The sequence below is a fragment of the Manis pentadactyla genome, chromosome Y, assembly GCF_030020395.1.
Source record: "Manis pentadactyla isolate mManPen7 chromosome Y, mManPen7.hap1, whole genome shotgun sequence".
In the NCBI taxonomy this organism is placed as follows: Eukaryota; Metazoa; Chordata; class Mammalia; order Pholidota; family Manidae; genus Manis; species Manis pentadactyla.
The window spans coordinates 33808131-33829702 of record NC_080039.1 but is presented as its reverse complement, the minus strand read 5'-3'; the positions used below and the strand labels follow the sequence as shown (position 1 = coordinate 33829702).

Here is a 21572-nt window from a genome sequence, read left to right as displayed (position 1 = left end):
ATGAACATTGCTTATCTGATGTTTTCTGTACTTCTTAGACCCCTGAGTACTCAATAGACAAGAGCTTCTTGCCTTAAGGAACTTGCTTTCAGAACATCTGACCCTCTCTTGTTTGTGTGACAGGTTTGAATATCTGGTCTCTCCCATCACAAGATCTCTGTAATTATGTGCTTTCTACACTTACCCAAACCTTAGCAATCTATTGATTTTTGAAGTGAACACATTGATTTTTTCTCTCTCTCTATTACAGTGCCAAAGGCTTTTAATAAATGAGCAGTGGCCTTTATGTGAACTAACAGAAGTCGCCCCGATGAAGCAGCTATTAAGATATCATCCAGACATAGAGGCAGATATATTTATAAGGTCTTGGCATTGACACTCTTGGTCATCTTATGCTGGTAGATACTGGGACTGTGACCCCCAACCAAAATGTAAAACAGACCACTCCCCTCTAATTATATAACTTAACATCACAATTTTTTAAAGTTTTTCTGATATTTTATGCATTATAGTTCTAATAAACAAAACTAGCCTTTTATTTATGACAATTTCTTATTGGTATCTAAGTTACTTGATTTTATAAAAGGACATCTCAACTTTCCTTTTATACAAGAATAATGACTTGTTTCATCTCTATGGATCAAAGAAGAAAATGGACACATAAAACCAGAAGTTAGGTTACCAATACATCAAAAGTATTACTTAATTTTCATTTACCCTATCTGATGTATTCAGCCTCCCCAACCAATTTGCTTGAAAGAGAGTCTTTAAAAATTATCAAACAACTGATCCCACTGTTAAGAAGTCATCAGTTACCCCAAGGGTACACTTAGTGAACATTTTGGAGCAGATCATTGTACCCATTTTCTGTTGTTGTTTAACAAATTACCTAATAATCATAGAGGCTTGAAACAACACACAGTTTATTATATCATAGTTTTTATGCATCTGGAATCTGGATCTGGTTTATCTGGGTCTTGGTTCAGGATGTGAAAAGGCTCATCTGGATGTTCAGATGTGGAAAAATCCAATTCTAGACTCATTCAGGTTGCTGGCAGAACCCATATCCTTGCAGTTATATAGCTGAGGGTTCCCGATTTTTGCTATGCCTTTGCTAGAGGACACAGAGGCGTCCATGATTTCTAGAGCCCACCCACAGTTCTGTGCCTCTTGAGTTTCTCCACCATGGACATTTATGTCATCAGCTCTTACAAGACTCTTTCAGCTTGGTGAGGCCTTGGTCCACATTAAGGTCTTTCACTTGATCTGAGCAAGCCCACCCAGAAAAAACTCCCTTTTAGTAAGCTCAAAATCAACTGATTTGGGACATAAATTACATGTGAAAAATTCCTTCACCATTGCCAAATTCTTGTCTAGAGGCAAATTCACCAGGGCGGGGGCTTAAAGAACCTCTCATGCATGCTAAGAATCCCACTTGTCGCCAATTGAATCAAGATTTCTATGATTTGGACCTCGGTGTTGGCATTTTTTTTTTTTAAGTTATTCAGGTCATCCAGCCTCGGTATTGCTGAGTAACAGATTCTAGCTTTTGACCTAAATATATGTATTTGGGACAGCTTAGGAGTAACCTCAAAACACAAAACAAGGAAGTATAAATCATGTTTTGTCTTGAGCTCCAGCTTTCTCTTTAGCTCTCAGCTGTTGCTTGATTTTACACCTCAGACTATTTTTTCTTTAAATACTGATATTCATGACCCCTGACTTACCTTTTATTTTCCTGAAGAGGATCCAGAAAGATTACACACGTGTTTGATAGGCAGACTTCCTTTGTGACTAAAGATGCAACAATTCCTCGGGTGGCTTAAGCTCTCATCACAAGTGGATCCTAATCATTGTTGACATACCATGACTGCAGGAGAGAGAAAAATACTCATTTGAAAGCTGCAGGCATATTTTTTTTCTTTCCCTGAGTTAGTGAAGCCCTCTTCTCTTCTGATTTGGTGAAAAATGCTCCTACTCTGAAAAAACAAGCAGACATGGCTTCCTGGATGGAAGAGGTTACCAACGGTGCCTGGGTTCACCTGGGTCCCCGAATAGGAGGCTCCAGGATGGATCTTCTGGGGAAGCAGGCATAATGTGGTCAAATACCTGCATGAAGGAAAATGGGGAAGGATCTGGGTACAGTTGGGAGACCCACCAGAGCTCAATATAAGTCTGACTTTGAGGGAAAAAAGAGGACAGGAAAAGGAAGACTGGGAAAGGTGGTTTGGATTTGCTGAGATATAAGAGATGGAAGGCTTAGCATGTGCCCAGGCTTAGTCTGGCAGCCACCTGGTAAATGCCTCACCAGCAAGGCCAGCATGAGGTGCCAGCTCATGAGCTCAAGCAGTGGGGATGATGGGGACATATTCCTGAGGATGGTTGTCTACTCTTTGGAGATGACTAGAGATGCTTTAGGAGAAATGCAACCAAAACACTGGACTTCCTGCAGGCACACACACATGGCGGCTGGGACCTGCATGTGTGAGCCTTGCAGTTATATGTGTGTTATGCCCTCCTTTCTCCCAGTAGTAGAAACACACCAATGTCAATTAGAAACCACCTCATTCATGCTCTAAAATAGTGTCTACCAGAAGGGTACTATCTCACTATGAATGCACATTTAAATTGCAATCTGGGAGTATTGGTTTTCTTCTTAGGACTGTTGCACGATATTGCCAACCTCCAACGGGCTGGGCTGTACGGTCAGTTGAACCTTTCAAGTGTAGGTCTCCATCTACTCTAATTTTTCTGAGAAGGGTAAGCATGTTTTCCTTGAAATTTCTTGCAATTAGCCTAGTTCTGCAATTTGGATGTTCTGCCCAGGACAGAACAAATCAATTTCTCCTTCCTCATTGCTGGCCAAGGGCTTGCTGGAGGGACATAGGTCCTGGCTGATTTGTTCTCAGAGATACAAAGGACTGACAGCCAAGATGAGGGTGTGGGTGGGTTGGTTCCTTCCCAGAGATGTGTATGTGGGAGATGCCTGTCAACTGTTTCTGACAGTTTGTTGACCATCTACGGTGATCTTTGGCCTGTGCGCACATGATGGCCACCTCTGCCTTCATCTTCCACCAGGCTTCTCCCTGTGGGTGCCTATCTGTCTCCAAATTTGCCCTTTCTCTAAAGGCAGCTGTCATCATGGATTATGGTCCACCCTAAGGACTTCATATCAATTTAATCACATCTCCATCAAACCTGTCTCCAAATCAGGTCACTTCTGAGGTGACTCCAGGTTAGCTCTTCAATGAATGAATGGTGAGGGGACACAAGTCAACCCACAGAAACACTAGGGTGTCACAGACATGGAACTCGAGTTCAGAAATGGAGTGCCAAGGTCAGGGCTCTGTGGGCTGCCTGGTGATGCTCAGGACTTGGCGAGAGTGACTCCGTTCACCAACAGAAGCTGGCTCAGCAGCTGAAGGAAGGAAGCCTCCCACACCTGCCATGTTCAGCTGTCAGGTTCCCTGAATTCTGCAGAGGTGCCACAGTTAATTTGATATCTATAAATTATCCCAAGTCTGGCTGATCAAAGAGGCTGTGCCAAATTCCAAAAGTAATGAGTTCAAATTCGTGTCTCATTGTCACACCTTACCTATAATGCTCACAATATCCACTTTGGTGACTATTCACTTTTTAATGTAGCCCAATTAAATAAATGTCAAGTGCTTTTTTTTTGTGCGGGTTCCTCAGATGTGTTCTTAACAATTACAGCCTGTCTGCTCAGCAGCAGCCTTAAACACCGTTGGCACTTGAGAATATTTTGAGTCTGTCTTACTTCCTGGCAGAATTTTTAGAACCTGGATAGAAACCTGCAAATCTAAGATCTCAGGTTTTTCCCTTAGGAGCTATCTAATGCAAATTTTGTGGTCCATATTTTTGTTACTAGTAATGATTGCTTCTTTATCTTTAAACACAGATTTAATGATGCACTTGTTAATTAAGTCAACCGTTGTCTAAAGGTCTGCATGGACAGGGAACACTTCAACCCATTGCCAGAATGAATGTTTCTTAGGTACAAGATGTAAGACAGCATGGTGATCTGAAGATGTGGCTGTTTCAAAGATGCCTCATACCTTCAAGGAAAAGTTATTTTCTTTTTCCAGAAATGAAGTCATTATTGATCCTCTCTAAAGTACCTCAGTGGAGACTTCCAGCAATAGAATTCAGCATTTCACAACCTCTTCTGCAGACTGTCAACTGTTCCCTCAAAGTCCATGATCGTTTTATAAAAACAGGGTCCAGCCTAGCATCGTGTTAACGGAAATGAAGGAACTCAAGCCTACTTAATACTGAAAGCCAGAGCACATATGGAGAAAAATGATACACAGGCAAGAATTAACTGTTGGTGGAGAACACACTTGGAAGCTACTGCTCCCTGGAGGCTATTACAGCCTTGTATTTGAACCTTCTGGAAATAACCTAGCTCAGCAAAGGAGGACACACGTATGCAAAACCTCTTTCATGCCTGCCTAATATTCCATTTTGGAACCACTGTCATTGAACTTCTGTCAATGGTCATTTCAGTGTTCTCTTCCTATTTCTGCACTACTATAAAACAATTCTGCAGTATATGCACCCTGAAACATAAATCCCTCTGCCCTGAGGGAGTGGGCAAGCTGCATTCCTAGAGGTGGCAGTAGATGCTGCATCCAAGGCCATGTGCATTTGACATGTGCATCTGCCTTGCCCATTTTCTCTCTCACGGGGCTACCTAATTCATACGGTCATGATCAAAACAGTTGCTATGTTACCAATTTTTCAGACTTCTGTCAGTTTGAAGGTTAACAATACAGGTTTTCATCACTGTTTTGATTTGCAATTCCTATGAGTGGGGAAAGAAAATGTTTCACTTATTTAGTTTCTATTCTGTTCAGACTTTGTTGTTGCCAGCCCGTAGTGTGGACGCAGTTTAGATACGGTAGCCCGCCGTTCATATTGCGAAGGTTAGTTTCATGTTTACATTATGTTGCTTGGGCTGCCATAACCAAGGACCACAGACTGGGGGGATTTTGAACCACAGAAACTTATTGTCTTACAGTTCTGGGGGCTGGAAGTCTGAGCTCAAGACCAGAAGTCTGTCTTCAGGGGCCATGAGGTGACTGTCCATTGCAGTTCTCTCTCCATGGCTTGTAAGTGGCTATCTTTGTCCTGCACCTCTTCATACGGAATTCTCCCAGTGTGTGTGTCTCTGTATCCAAATTCTCCTTTTTATAAGGATACCAGGCACATTAGATAAGAGCTCAGTCTAATGACCTCTTACCTTGATTATGTCTTCAAATAAGGTCACGTTGTGAGATGCTGGGGTTAATATTTCAACACATACACTGTGGGAAGGACACAATCGAGGCTACCATGGGAGGGACAGCAGTATGGTTCTGTCGTCAGGGAAAACTGGTGGCAGGAACATGCCAGGTATTACAGGGAGTGTGAACTCTTGTCCCAACAACTATATAAGCAGGTCTTCCTGGGGCCCTTAACCAAACTGGGCAGGGTCCACCATGTCACTCTGCCAACTCCCAGGAGAGGGAGCTGAGGGGGGGGACAGGCTGCCTCGTACAATTGACACCTGGAAGGCAGTCACAGCCCAGAAGAAGGTCATCCTGATACACTGGACCACCTCATGAACCCTTCTTTGGATATCTAGAACCTCGACGATCCAACAGTCACTCAGAGGTGCCTGTTACAGTTGCTTCTTAACTGCCTGCCATGCTTAGAAATGATGACATCTTTTCAAGACTCCGGAAAGAGCTTTAAGATTCCCCAAGACGTGCTCTGAAGGCCACGAAGGAGAATGAGAACCATCAGAATCAAGTGAGAAGGCCATGAGCTAGGAGGTACCTCAGACCAGGGCTTACAGCCCTATTTTGGGAAGTGATGCCAACACGGTGGCAGGAGCAGGGGCACTTTCCTAGGAGCCAGCCCTCGGTGCCTGACTTAGGAAAGGGGAAGAGGACAGAGAAGGCAGGGGAAAGGGGACTGGCTTTGGCCCACCAAGTCCTCATCACCGTGGCCACCGCAGGAATTCAGAGGGGTCTGAAATCATGGCACACACCAAGACTTTTTGTCGTAAACTCCACGGCGTTGGCGTGGATGACACGTTTTCCTAACTTGCTGCTTAAAATTCCCTTCATACAAAACTTCTCCAATTCACATGCACGGTAAACAGACTTCTTTATTGATGTGCAGCAGGGTAGCTTTGTAAAAAGAAAAAAAATTCACTTCATTGAGATGTGACAGGCATACAAAAGGTGTACATACGTAATGGATACAAGCTCATGACTTTGGAGCAAGTATATACCGCTGAAACCGTCGTGATCTGTGCCACAAAATTACCCACCACCTCCAAAAGTTCCTTCTGCCCTGTTCATTATTACAACTGGTGTGCCTGACAACATTTAACACCAGATCTACCCACCCGCTTGGCTCATTCTAAGGATGAATATTGCTAACTACAGGCTCTATGCAGTTCAGTACATAGCTGTAACTTAATTCGTTAGACATCACCAGCATTTTGTACCCTTTGACCAACTCCTCTTCATTTCTCCATCCCCCAGCCCCTGGCGAGTACCGTTCTACTTTCTGCCTCTGTGAGTTTGACTATTTTAGATTCCACGCGTTAAGTGATCTCATCTGGCGTTTGTCTTTCTGTGCCTGCCTCATTTCGCCTAGCGTAATGCCCTGGGGGTTCATCCATTCCGTCTCCAGTGGCGGGATTTCCTTCTTTTTAAGGTGAGCCGTATCCCATTGTATAGATAGACTGCATTTTCTTTATCCGTTCATCTGTCAGTGGGCATTTAGGTGGCTTCTCTCTGTGGACTCTTGTGAATAATGCAGTGAATGCGAGGGTGCAGAGATCTTGTTGAGAGCCTCATTTCAATTCCTCTGGATCGATACCCAGCATTGGGACTAAGTGGGACAGTTTTAAAGCCACTCTGCATCGACTGAGCCTCTTGGATGCAGACCTCAGCAGGTGCTACGGGCTTCTTCCTCTGAGAAAGCGCCTACAGAAGAAAAAAAGAAGTTTTTCTGGTGTCCCTAGTCCCTGGCCCTGCTGAGCTATGCTGCTTGGGGCTCCAGAATCTGAGAGGGGTCCTGTTGCTGTCACGTGCCCTCTTATCTTTGCCACCCCGCTGTGGCTTTGCCAGGACACCCACCCCTTCTGTGATGTGCTCTTCACCAACCCCAATGGGGACGTCAATGTTCTATAATAATTAGGAACCACTGACGATGGTGATGGGGATTGTGTCTTCGCCCACGACATCCTAAAAGGCACAGTAGCCACAGGATAGCTGTGTCGATTGGCTCATGCTTCCTGGCTCTGGAAAGAAATCAGGCTCTCCTCAGAAGAAGGCAGGTTTTGGGGGAAAAAAATACCTGGAGGAGCAAGTGAAATGGGAAAGTGGGCTTCTGTGTATTGATTGTCTACTCATCTTGAGAAGAGTGAATGAACGATAGGTAGAGAAATGGTTGCAAACATGGTAATATTGGTTTGGTATGTAGGCAAGAAGAGACAGACTCTGGGAACTCCTAACTGGGGGAGAGAAACACGTTGGGCGATTGCTGGCAGCCTGCATCAGCCCCCTTCCTTTACGGAATGACTCCCAAGCTTAAAAATAAGGGATGAAGACAGCATGACATCCGCCACACGTTGTCAGCTGTGAAATGTTAAAGCAAAGAATATTCTTCCATGAGGCTCCCGTCAGAGATGCAGGGGAAGAAGACCACCCCCCACCCCCATGCAGAAAGCTCAGCGTGTTACTAGGAAGCTAGACGCACATTAATATAATTCTTTCCTCAGTTATTTTTCACACCATGGAAATGATTCTATAAATAACCCGCAGAATTATGTAACTCCCTTTGCCATTGTATTCTTGTCTGTGTTTTTTTTTTTTCTTTTTCTTTTCCTTTTTTAAGAACTTTGAGTCGGATCCACCATGAGCTGTTTCGGCTGGAAGCAGTATAAAAGATGTCTATCTCAGTGGACCCTTCTGGTTCATTAAGCCTTAGACAGGCGACGGTCCCGGGAGTTATGATTTAATCTCGGCAATCTTGGCAGTGCGGTTTGAGCAGTGGGTTAAGCTGTAAAAGGCGTGCTTCAACATCTAGTGCTCTCACCGTGAGATGTAAATGTTTTTACTGCATTTCTACAGCCCAGATTCTCCAAGAAAGTAAAAAAAAGAGAGAGAGAGACAGACAGAGAGAGCTAGACCAAGTGCTCAGTTTTGTGGATGTGATACATCAAGCTAGGTTCACAAAAGGAGACAGATTGCTGTGGAAAAGGCCCTGAGCACGAGGAGTTGGACGACTCGGGACTGAACAACAACACCCTTTAGGACGAGTCTTTGATGCCAAGCGCTATGAAGTTCAGCATTTGGAGTCACTGCCCAGCTTGGAAATCAAGAGTTCACATCCGCACCCCCACCCTTCCCATGGCTCATTTTGCTTCAGAAGGTTTTCTTTCTTTCTGTTTTAAAGAAAGGAGAGGGCTGAAGGGCATCTTATTACAAAAAATGAAATCTAAAATTTCCATTCAGATATATTCACAAGTTTATTGTACGGTGGTCCTAAGTCATTTAGGGAGCCCGAATGTGCTGGTAAAATGACAGCGAGAAGCCCCCGGGGGGTTCCTTGTGAACACTAAAACAAGGTAAATTTCCTTTTTCTATTTTTCGTTGATGGAGAATGTGAACAAATCATGAATTTATTTTAAACTCTATGTGAAATGCCCTAATGAGCCTACAATATCAGTTAGTAGACAGCTGATTTATGATTTCTGTGTTTGCTCGGTTTTGCTTATCACTGGAATTAGATAACCCAACAGAATCTATTTGGTTCGGTGGTGTTAAAAAATAGATGTGAATGAGGGCATGTTTGGTGTCTGAAGTCTGTCTTTTCTAATGCTGTAGAGTTTCAGAGTCCCTAAATATATCTTGTCAACTGTTATTTTCTTTTTTAGTTCTCATCTGTATTTAATGTTTGCTTTTGATGTAAATTCATTGAGGGCACGACTCTGCCTTTTTTCATCCATAAAAGATGAATTATTCTCCTTCTCCTTCTTCAACAAACCAGGATAGCAATTGAATTAAGTTGATCCGTTGCACATATTTCATCAAAAGTTCAGTGTTAGGGGTTAGATGAGGCATGCTTCTCCTAAAAGCATCACCTTTAAGAGCATAAATTCCAAAGTGATGCTAATTTGAGGAGCCATTAAATATCCCTAAAAAAATTTGGCCACGTGATTCAGAGCAGAAGGTGGGAAAATATGCAAATCACCTGTTTTCAATTCCTCCAACAGGTGTAGGGAGATGGGGCTCTATCTGTTTAAGCGCTGTTCATTTTATGAATGGCAGTGATGCACAAATTAAGCAGCCTGGCCAGCTCTGGTGTGACCTTTTCTCAGTCACACTGCAGAATTCTGTTGCTCATACAACTAGAAGGAGTCAAAACCTTAAGTCCCGAAATAATGGAAAGGTCTTTGTAGGGTCATAATCATTTCCTATTGTTTCAATCGTCAGAATCTATAGTTGGCATACATGACGTTCTCAACATATTTTTCTTGGATGGATGATTGCATGAGTTTAACCCATGTGCAAAATTCTGTGCCTTGCACTTTGGAAGACCACTCGCCATACGGACAGACAGGGAGAACTCTAAACGTACTGAAACGCCTCCTCATATCAGGGAGATTTGTGTTGCCTTTCTTCAAGAGAGTAATAAATAAGAAGGGGAACAGTAGGATGCATGGAATAGAATGCACCAGCTTCATTTGTGTCTTCACAAGAACCATAATTGAGGGTTGGCTGCCTTGATTAATAATGTTCCTTGATACTTCCCAGAAGGGAGAAAGGCAGTCATCTGACATTGACGGAGCACTGTGGATGGGATCAACAGCCCCGAGTGCTTTCAGGAGTATCTTTCTATCACGTTGTTTGGTTAATCAATGCTCTGTGAGGTGTTACCACCTCACATGTACCACCCAAGTAAGGAACTTGAGCAGGAGACGAAACGTGACAGCAGTTTCAAGTGGTTGATAAATGGCAGACCTGGGGTCTTAACCTTTAATTTCCAAATCCGGGTCCAGAGCTCTTACCTCTCTACTGACACCTGGTGAGGGAGCATGAATTAGTTCATGGTACACTTAGCGTTAGAGCACACTCCAGCACAAGAATATTTTCAGCAACGAGATTAACTCCTTTGCAGAATGCAAAGCCATGGGCTTCCGATTCATGACCCGTCCCTCCTTACCGAAGTCATTCTGCCAGTCTGATGATGTTGCTAATGGGTTAGAGAAGTCCCAAGACTGATGTTGCCACAGTGATCCCTCAGCCACCCACAGGGTCTGATAGGATTCATCCTTCTTGACTGAGCAGGACAGGGGATCCATTGTACAGACTGTGTCCAGGAGAAAAGTCTGGAGGTCAGATCGGTGGGTTTGCATCCTGTCCTGTCACCCAGCTTCGTTCCATCGATGCCACTGCCCCTCCTGGTAGCTACCACCACCTCTCTCTGGGGGACCCCCCTGTTTCCTCACTTTCTGCTCAACCTTTCTGCTAGCCTCGAGTCCAACTTGGGCTCTGTCCTGGAACTCACAACTTAGCATTTAGTCAAGCAGGAGGGTTTGACCCCAGAGATGGGCTCAGGGATCATGCTATGACCCAAAGTCATGAGGACTCAAAGAGGATGTGACTGGATATGCTGGGATCTACATCTTCATTCAAGTATGAACAGTCCTTTATGCAGGTACCCGGAGACTGAGCACTTTGCTGCTTAATGGGACAGGAGTTTACAAATATGTACATGGTATTCTTTAAATATCCACATGCATGTATCCATATACATTTATTTATATCCGTATGCATGCATTCTGTCGATATCACATATCTATATTATTTATATATTTATACATATGCATACTTGTTTTGCATATATCTCCCCATATCATGTGATCAATGGGAACCACAAATGGCTAAAAGGCAGACTTCTCTGTTGGTCAGTGGTTACTTCTCCACAGGCTTTTCATCTTCATACAGCAATGCTAATAGGATTATTTGAACATCTGACTGCTTTCGCCCCTATTGTTTTATTTTTTAAAGAGTAGGAAATGGAACAATGAGTGTATGACTCCCATAGTAGGGAATACACGTTTCAAAAAGTTAATGAGAAATGTGAAAAGCATTCGGTGAAATGGAAAACAGTCACTAGTCTCCAGCTTTTGTGGGCTTAAGCTTGCGGGCAGTGTGCCGTCTAGAAGAAAGAGGACACAGAGAAGTCTGCCATACTCGACTAGTACCATCGACACTCTTGTCTAAAAGGAATATGTTAGTGTTCGTTTTTTGTTTTATGGACCTGAAGTTCTCTTGTTAGCATGGTGGTTGTTATTTGATTTTTTCATATTCCAACGTTGTATTAGTTGTTAGGAGCATTTTGTATCATAAAGGAGTTAAAAGCACATTCACACTACGCCTCCTCCACTCACTTACTAGTATATTCCTGGGATTTTATCCCATTTATGATATTTATGCCCTGCCTCCCCTGCAAAAAAAAAGAAAATCCTGATAAAGAATGGACCTTGGTCTCTCTCTGTTGGAGCACTTTGATGTGTCTTCTAAAACAGCAGCATTATCCTCTTATTTTCCCCCATTCCTGTTTATTTTCTTCCCTGGAGACCTGAGCTATCTTGGTGCATCCCAACAAGGGCTGTTTTCTTTTCACCTGAAGTCTTATCAAGAAATGAAAAGCTCTTCTTTAGGATATGGATCGTAGTGGGGAAGTATATATTTTTTCTTTCCAAGACTGTCACATTATGAAAGTCCCTCTGGGTTGGACCCACTGTGTCCCTAGTTTGTCTTCCACTTAAACGAAGCTCCATCTGCACTTTCTCTCTTTTAAGAGTTTTCCTGTTCAATGATGTAGTCATTTGCTTTTCTAGAAGACTTTCCCCTTAATACCTTCCCCTTCATCATTACCACCATCCTCAGAATCCTCAGGTAAAGAAAACCCTTCTGCTGCAGGAGAACATGAGCCTGCTCTAGTCCTACTGGCTTCTCAGTGGTATTTCTCTAGGCTACAGCTCATGATTTACTGTATTTTTACATTTTCAAGACCAGTAGGTTTCCTGCCATGAGGCTGAGTTCTAGAACACCTGAAGGCTTTGCTCAGAGAAGCCCTGTCTTCATGGGACAGGGAGATGGGTGCCAAGTTTGACGGCTATCAAAGGATCTCATAGCATATGACTTGTCATTCCATTTGATTTAAAACATGTTCCCCGAGACCCTCATATCGATGCAGAAATAGTACACTCTGTCCTGCCACTGTTGCCTAACTTCCCATGTTCCAGTAAATTTGCCACGGAAATCCTTGAAGGTGTCAGCCACTCAGAAACCATACATTTTCACAAGGGTGTGTATGAGTTGTGCGTGCTTCTGTATCTCCTCCAAACTAGTCATCGGGAAAACGCAGCCCCTGCTACGCCATTTAACATTCTTCCTGTAAAACTCAACTTTGATCTTTCTGACTCAAAATTTTGTAAAAGTATGAGTTGTAAAACCAAGAAAATGGCCTGGTTGCAAAATCCTTCAACTTTATTCATGTATTATCTTTGCAGTTTTTCTTTCAGGAATAATAAAAAGGGAGAAGCATGCAAAGAGATAATAATTGCACAAAATGGCAGAGAGCTAAGGACATAAAATTTTAATAAAATCTTTTGGTGTTTAGATAGGAAAAGGAAATGTAAATCATTTACAGATTTTTAAAAAATGGATGTAAGTAGGTCTCTTTAGAGACCATGCATATTTAATTTTTATGTTTTATAAAACAGAACCATGTTTTAATCAGCCATACATACACAGATTAAAACAACTTTCTCATGTGGCCATTCCAATTCATCTGGCTTGTTTATTTTGCATTATAGACACCTAAAACCCCAGTTCTTGGCCCTGAGAGGAAACATGGACTCTTTTTAGAGGAAATTTTCTGCACTGTTGAAAACAGTGGATAATTTTATGGACTTTGAGTGAATTCCTAGGAAGCAGGTCTTATAATTTTTAGGATAGCAAGAGATTACTCTATTTTCCATAACTAACAATAGGAAAACAAAGGTTTTACAATTTGGTCAAAATGTCCTTTCCAAGGTAAATACAGCCTAACTTATCTAAGCTGGAAAAAGACTCCCAGATAAATATTAAGAGGCAAGTATCAATGTGTGGTATGAACTGGGTAGGTGCTCACCGACCCCCACCTTTTCCTTCCTGGGTACACAGGAAGGACATAGGCTCATACAGTTGTGTTCACAGCCTTGCTACTCAAAGTCTGGTCCATGGGTGGAAACATCAGCATCATCGAGGAGATTGTTAAACAATGCACAAGTTCAACCTCATCCTAGACTTGCTCAATCAGAGTCTTCCTGGTGACAAGACTCCCCTATGATGCGTGTGCACCTTAAAATACGAGGAGTTCTGTTGGAGAGAAGCATCACAGGAGCCACCTGGCCAGGGACACCTTTCCATAGAGGAGAAGTTAACACCTGGGTTGAGTCATTGAGAGGCGGAGTTGTGTAACACAACATCCAGGACTAATCCTGTTCAGGAATACTCAGTGAAAGCCGTTCGCCATGTGACTCTCCAATCTTACACCCGTAATTATCTTACTGTTAATGTCGTAAGTGCAGAAGCACACACATTTATGCACACGATCCTGCCCCCTTTCCCTCGGTAGAACATGAACACTTCAGATTAGTGGGTGCTTCTTCTTCAGGCATTGCAATCGTGCTTACCAACCTTCTCTAAGAGCATGAGAAGCAGTTAAATATTCTGAAAGCTCTACAACGTGGCCTTTGTGTCTCTGAGATCTAGAAATGATGGAGTATCAACCGCAGAGAAGGGCAGCTGTGTTCGTCAAGGTCATGGCAGGGTTCATCCATAGATTCTCCAGTCAACACAGATCAGCTCACTTGAGAGAGCGTTGAACTCTTCTCAAAATGTTTATTTCTGGGAGCAGGCAACCAGCTCTAATGCAGCAGTGCTCAAAAAGCTCAAAATTTTCATCTAGGGACCAGTTTCCCTTCTGAAAAGTGATTCAGGACCTCAAAGAATGTTTTTTAATATGGGTTCTACTTACCAATAGTTATCAAAGTAGAAATGAAAACCTGGAAATATTTAACATATCTACTTATCACTATATTTAATGTATGCAATATAATAAACCCTTTGCATGCTAACAGAAAGAGCATTTTCTATTAAAAAGGACTATATTTATAAAAACAATAGAGATTTGCATTCTACTGTTTTGTATCAGTGATCCTTAGTATGTTTGATCAAAGACAGCTGGATTCTCATGTTGGCCTCTGTATTCAAACTCTTATAATATCACATCATGTTCTGGAAAACGTTGCTGTCAGTTCTTGAGAGAATGAGAGGGGGAAAAAGAAACAGGATCTGTGAATTGTTGTGAAAGGGGTTTTAACCCAATGATGTTTTGATAGGGTCTTGCAGACATGGAGGGTTTTCTGAACCACAGTATGGAAAACTGTTCTGTGAATGGTTGAATGCTGGCTCTTGTGTAGTCACAGGGGCCAGGACCACCTCCATTCTTTTAACAGATCCAGACAACATGGAAATTCAGGGCCCCTGGACCAAAAATTTTCACAAACTTCAAAAGGGCAATGGCCGAGCATGAAACCACATGGATGGTTTTTTAAGAGTGGGTCCTGTGTGAATGAATTTGGCCCCAGCGAAGGTGGAAATAAATTGTTTTTTCCCCTGTAATGTTGGCATTGAACGGAGCTGGGCTGGGTTCACTCCAGGATGCCATGGGCTGCCAATTGGTCCAGCAGCGGGAGTCAGTTATGCCATGCTTAAGGCAGAATCTGTAAGACCGTTTTCTCACTGTGTCTGGTTTAGGCGTCCCCCCCCCGTCCACCTTCCCCGCACAGAGCGGGGTCTCTGCATGCTCTTGATGGTGCTTGTTGATGGAGGCCAGCCTCGTGGCAGGATGAGCAGGGCTGGGGGAGGGAACGGGAGGAAATGAAGCATTCTGTCTTCCTGATCTGGTCTCAGACGTAGGCTGCTCCCTGGTTCTCAGGGTTCAGAGGCAAGGCTTGTTATCATTGCAAGGTCCTTGTAAGCACAGGAGGTTAGGGTCAGAAGAAATTCCTGCTCCTCTGGTAGGATGAGAGCATTTGCCTGCTACATTCCACCCAGTTGCAAAGGGTCTCTACCTGGGCCCGGGGGGTGACATCCCTGGCTGCTTCTTTTCTTAGGATTTAAGCCTTTATTTTCTGAGGGACGATTCTGGGAAGGCTGTGGGTCTTTCTGGCCTCCCATAGCAGGGTTTGGTCACCTCCTTCCTGTCTACAACACTGAGGCAGGCACTGTTTCCACTCCCACCTGCATCCAATCTTTCTTTCTTTTGCAGAATCAAGAAGACCAGCAGAGAGTTTGTGAATAAGTGTACAATCCCCTCATGTGCAGGGTCCCAAGGATATAGGAAAAAATAAGTACTTTGGTGTGTGCCAAATAATTTATCCAACTTACTAATTAACAAGGGAATCGGTAAGACACACAATGCGTTTGCACTTTTTGAGTCCAATAAAGGATGCTGAAATGAATTCACAAAGTGGATGGAAAGTTGACCAACTTCTTGCATCAGGTTCTTACCATATAGTTTCGTGAAGAGAACACATGTAAATAGAAAAAAATAACACTGGCAAAATCTATATGGCACGAACCAATTACATTAAGAAATATCTAAATAATTTATAGAGTTGAAAATAGACTGGCCAGATGCCAGCAAAGAAAGAAATTACCAGGACGGATATTCAATACATTTTTAAGTCTCAAAAATTTACCTTAGGGAGCTTGGAGTTATTCTAGATTGACACACTAGCTCACCATTGGCCAATAAAAGTGGGTTAAAATGTTAGCCAATTTTGTCCTGTTTACGAAGGGGAGCAGAATACGACAAGGACAAGCCCAAATACGTCCCTAGCATGAGGATTACTTTGAGCTGATAATTTCCAGGATGGTGCAGACATGACAGAAGGTCTAAAAATGGAGATGTTACCTTTTTCTAAGGGATATTCACGTGTTTAAAGGAAATTTCCATTTGTAAGGGTTTCTCCTTTCCTGTGTCAGGAAGATGAGGATGGATCACTAGAAACTCTTAGATGCAGAAGACAGCGACTGAAATGTGCAAAGCAACCACACCTATGTGTTGCTTATCTGTCTTTTTATCACAGGGGCATGTCAGCCAGGAACACAGAAGGGTTGAGGGAGCCCTATTTTTCCTGGCCTATTTTTGCTGGACTGAAGGATGGCTCCCTGTTCGTGCTGAGAAAGGGAGAGGTGGCCTTCCTCATTCTTCTTGGAGGCCCCTGTCCATTGTCCTTTTACTGATTCTGTAGTTGTGCCATTTCTAGAATGTCGTAACTGGAGTTGTACAGCACATAGCCTTTTCGGATTGGCTTCTTTCTCTCAGGGATATGCATTTCAGGTTCCTCCATGTGTCTCCATGACAGGATGGCTCATTCCTTTACAGCCCTGAATAGTATCCCATTGTCTGGCTAGACCTCAGTTTATTTATCCATCACCTACTCAGGGACATCTTGATGCTTCCACATTTTGGCAATGATGAATAAGGCTGCTGTAAACATCTGTGTGCAGGTGTTCTGCGGACATAAGTTCTCGATTTCTTTGGTTATATACTGAGGAGCTGGATTGCTGGATTGCATAAGAGGGTGTTAATTTTTGGGAGAAACCTCTAGACTGTCTTCCGAAGCAGTTGCCCCAATTTGCCTGCCCACCAGCCTGAAGGAGCATTCCTGTGGCTCCACGTCCTCACCAGCATTTGGTGCTATCGGAGGTTTGCAATTCGGCCATTCTGCTACGTGTGCAGAGGAATCTCATTGTTTCAATTTGCATTTCCCCATGACATATGATGTGGGGCTTCTTTTCAGTAAATCTGTGTGTTTTCTGTGGTTACAGTCACACAAACAATTAGACACAGAGTGCTTATTAGGCACCCTTGAGGAAGCACTTTTGTAAGCAGTAGAGAAAGCACTAGAACCTGACATCCATGCTGCTCTTTAGGACCCCAGAACCTTGCACTTTGTATTAAGGAAAACATTTCACAACAGATCGAAGTCCCTTGTTGAAAAAACCTTCCCATCCGTAGGAGTGTTTTATTTTCTTTAATTCAAAATAAAACACGCCACTGTCAAAATGTGAAGTTGCTATTTCTGGCAAACACTTTTGAGTCTTGACTGAATCATATGCATAATTTTCTCCAGGACTCTCAGCATCTGCGCATACAGGGTTTGATCTCAAGTTTTCAGCCTTGTCCTTTCCATGTGGGAAACACAATCCCATGTCGTTTAGCTGATGTCTACTTATTTTTGTTCAGGGTGTTAACTAACAGTTTTTCTGATGGACATGGGGACTTGAGGGGGTCCTTTCCTATTGCTCAGAGTGACTCCTCATTTCTGCTTTATCATGGCATTGCCAGGCACATGTAGGCAGAGGGAACTTAGAAGAGTGATGGCTGAAGGGTGGTAGGCCAGCTGCATGTGCTGAGGACACACACTCCCTGGGAAGGCCTGCAAAGACACCAGTGCGATTTACGTACATGTTGGTGTGCGTGGCTAACTGCTGCCCATCCGCACATGGGACGCATGTGTGTTCTGCGGCCTCTCGGTCTCTGCACTCAATACAAACCATACAAATTGTTTTCTAGGAGTAGCATTAGCAAATTCCTTTCCTATCATCGGGATGCATTTAGCACCACAGCGCATTCAGGAGGTGGAGACACAGAGGACACATGCTTTGTAAGGTAAGCCCCACTGGGATCCAGCCACGACTGGTCCATGATGATGATAATACCAGCCTTGTAAGAGTGTTAAAATGATACAGGGACAGACGAGCCCATGGTGCATCAGTCAACGAAGAGCATTATTACACTTACTTTCAGCAACGTGTGACTCTAATAAACATATGCTGTGAAAAACCCTCTGGTAGTTTCAAGGGTAAACAATACTAGACGAGAGACGTAGAAGGGATTTGAAGCCAAGGACTAGTTTTCATCCCCTGCAGGGCAGAGCCTTAAACAGTGATAGGAGGAAATCAGGTTCAGTACCAGCCATAAACTCAATGTCTATGATTAAAATGCTCAAAGCTTTTTCTCTATTGACATTCAATCATAGTGATTGCACACTCACTGTCTGGTCTGCACCCCCTTCAGGAGGGGTTGCCATGGGACGTCTCGTGTTAAAGCCTGAATACTGCCCATGGGACCAGTGGGGAGAATCTAACCCAAAGAACTCCCCTGCAGTCAGCCTGGGGTCAACCTGACACCCAGGGTGACCTCACCCTCCATCTGCGAACACCTTGAAAAAGAAGTGATCTTTATTTTTAAGGTCCTTTCAGTAAGTATCTGTTAACTGCTGATGAATTAAACATTGAAAAAAATCAAATATTAAAATTGTTTTTTCTATATGATTTGAACACAGGCTGACTATAGAAAATTTTACATTTCAGATAAATAAGACAGAAAAAGGCATTCTAGTAAGTCCCCTTAGTGATAATTACCATTAACACAGGTCTGTATTTCATCCCATAGTTTTTTCAATTGTATTTTGATGTATTGAGGTATTTACATTAAATGTATGTGTTAATACTTAATACGATATACTCCATATTCTAAATGTGCACATTTGATTTTTATTTCTGGTATATCATAACCCAGAATTGATGTAATGTGATTCATTTAAACATTTGCCAATATTTACAAACGTATTTAAATTACTGACTCTTTTTCTTTATTACTAACTGTTTTATTTTCACAGATGAACTCAAACTATGAATGACAACCCTCAACCATTTCTCCTTAAAGGCTTTGCATTATTTTTAAACCATCAGATGGCATTTATTGTGGAAAATCCCCCGTGGATAAACTGGGGTTTTTTTCTTTGCATTTTTTAGGTCACATCTATTTCCTGTTCAAATGCCTGTATGTGAGTCGTTGCTTTTCCATGAAATTCTTGCGGAGTCTTCTTTATTACCAAACTCAGTTATTTCCTTGGCTTAGGACATTTTTTTTCTAGGACGTTTCCAGTATGTTCTTCCCCGTCTGTTGGCCATCTTTCTCTAAGTTCCAACTATTATTTGGAGTTTGAGGTAAGGTTCTGCAGGACCCCTGAGACTCTAATAAATTATCTCATTGATTAAAAAAAAAATCCTTCTCATTTTGTATTTACGTTTACCACCTCAAACTGTCATCCATTTAGTAAGCTATTTCCCCATGTTTTGCTGGGATTTTACTTACAAATTACAATCTTCATCTTGGTAGAGCAACTCTGAATTGAACAAAATCATCCTCTACCTCCATTTATTATTCACCCATCTCAACCATTACTTCCTTGCCTGTTTTTTTTCTCCCCCACATAAGCAATCTGATTTTATGCTTACTACCTCGGAATAGTGATTTTTCCATGGTTTCTATTCTTGTCACTCATACGCATTCATGAAGAATGCTTTCGTGCACCCCTTGGAGACTTGCAACCCTCCCTGAATCCAGTGGGACTGCGCCCCGCTCCCTGTCTCAGTCTCCTAGTCGAGGGCGCTGCCTCACCCACCTGCTGGGCTCTGCAACTTCACGCCCGGGAGCTTTTTGTCTCCCTCTTGGAACTTGAGTCACACTTACCTAGTCGCACCTAAAAAGAATACCATGGACATCGCAGTGCCTCTAGGTAACAACACTGCATTGCATATTTGCAAGATGCAAAGAGAGTAGATCCTAAAAGTTCTAAAAAAAAAGTTGTACTATGTGTGGGGATGGGTTACTACAGATTATGGGCTGTCTGTGGTGCTCATTTGATAATGTATGTCAATATCGAGCCATTTTGTTGTATGCTTGAAACGAATATGATATCTGAATAAAAAAAGAAGAAACCAAAGTTTAACAAAATTTTTTTATTAAGGTATTATTGATATACACTCTTATGAAGGTTTCACATGAAAAAACAATGTGGTTCCTACATTTACCCATATTATCAAGTCCCCACCCACACCCCAATGCAGTCACTGTCCATCAGTGCAGCAAGATGCCACAGATCCACTATGTGCCTTCTCTGTGCTACACTGTTTTCCCTGTGACCCCCCACACCATGTGTACTAAACATAATGCCCCTCAGTCCCCTTCTCCCTCCCTCCCCACCTGCCCTCCCACACCCCTCCCCTTTGGTAACCACTAGTCCCTTCTTGGAGTCTGTGAGTCTGCTGCTGTTTTGCTTTGTTGTTATACTGTACAAATGAGAGAAATCATTTGGTACTTGTCTTTCTCTGCCTGGCTTATTTCACTGAGCATAATATCTTGATCTTGGACTTCTGGCTTTCAGAATTATAAGAAGATAAATATCCATTTTTTTAAACACAGCAGGATCCCTTTTACTGGGTTTGGCACATACTGTGACCTGCACTGCTCATGTCTGTCCCCACAGCCTCCTAACAAAATTGCACCAGTATATTTTAAGCTATATAAAGATAGGGAAATCATGTCTTCACCCTCCTGTTCTCATTGAGGGGCACATTATCTCAGTGCATCCTAAATAATAATGATCCAACTTATCTTTTGCATCCATTTATTATTAAAGAACACTCAACACTCCTTGTTGAGTGAGGGCAGATCTACAAAAGCCTATGTTTGCAGAAAGTGTGTAGAATCAGAGCCCAGTTGGAAGGTCTGGTTCTAACGTCCAATCTGTGTGACAGCATTATGTGATGTCCTTTGTAAGAATAGCTTGGGAGCGAATCATTTTTGAACCAAGTTTCAGGCTGCTGGGAGATGAGATATCACCACTTCCCGAGTGGCTGATGTATATCAGGAGATTCTCAAAAGAAATACTGCCTATTTCAATCTTTGCAAATACTTTGTAAACTACATATGAGCAGTTCCATTTTGTAAATAAATAAAAGTAACAATCGGAGAAGTTACCTATCTCTGGGGGATTGCACTCTGAGCTGCTGGGTCTGTTTTCATCATTTAAGTTTGAAACCCCAGACTGCACCTGCATGCAAGACTCTGACGTCTCCCTGTTGAGGACACCTACGAGCTCTCCTTGATTTTGTGAACTGTGCATTCCCTTGCTCCCCAAAGCTCTGATCCTTTCATGCTGTTTATGCCCTGGAGGTACAGACCTAACTTGGCTCGAGTTGCACGCAGCGTGGAAGGTGAAGCCTGTGCATGGCAGACGCAGGTCCACGCCCTGTGCCCTCTCATTACTGAGGATAATATTCCTTCCAAAGCCATGCCCTTCTCCATGGAATGCTGCCCGCCTCTGAGAATTAGACTGTGCCCAGCGCCAAGGATTCTAGTCTGCCAAGAAATTTTGAGTTCAATTCACATGGAGTAAATGATAATCTTTTCCCATAAATGACTACTTGCCACAAATGGCAAGACCGCTATTTTTAAACATTCATTCACTTTTACGCGATAGTCCCATCCTTGTAATGACTAAACAGGAACATGGAGAACGTCTGCTGTGAAAAGGAAATTGGTTTTACTCTTGAGCTGGCTGCTCA

At 42.8% G+C, this 21572-nt stretch overlaps 1 long non-coding RNA gene across 1 annotated transcript in view; it reads right to left on the bottom strand.

Moving 5' to 3' along the window:
• Positions 1 to 735: 735 nt before the first annotated feature.
• LOC118935983 (uncharacterized) overlaps positions 736 to 21572 on the bottom strand; it is a 292406-nt gene continuing 271569 nt past the window's right edge. Inside the window, exon 6 of the long non-coding RNA XR_008995389.1 lies at positions 736 to 1870. This is a non-coding gene — a long non-coding RNA (uncharacterized LOC118935983). The remainder of the gene's footprint in view (positions 1871 to 21572) is intronic.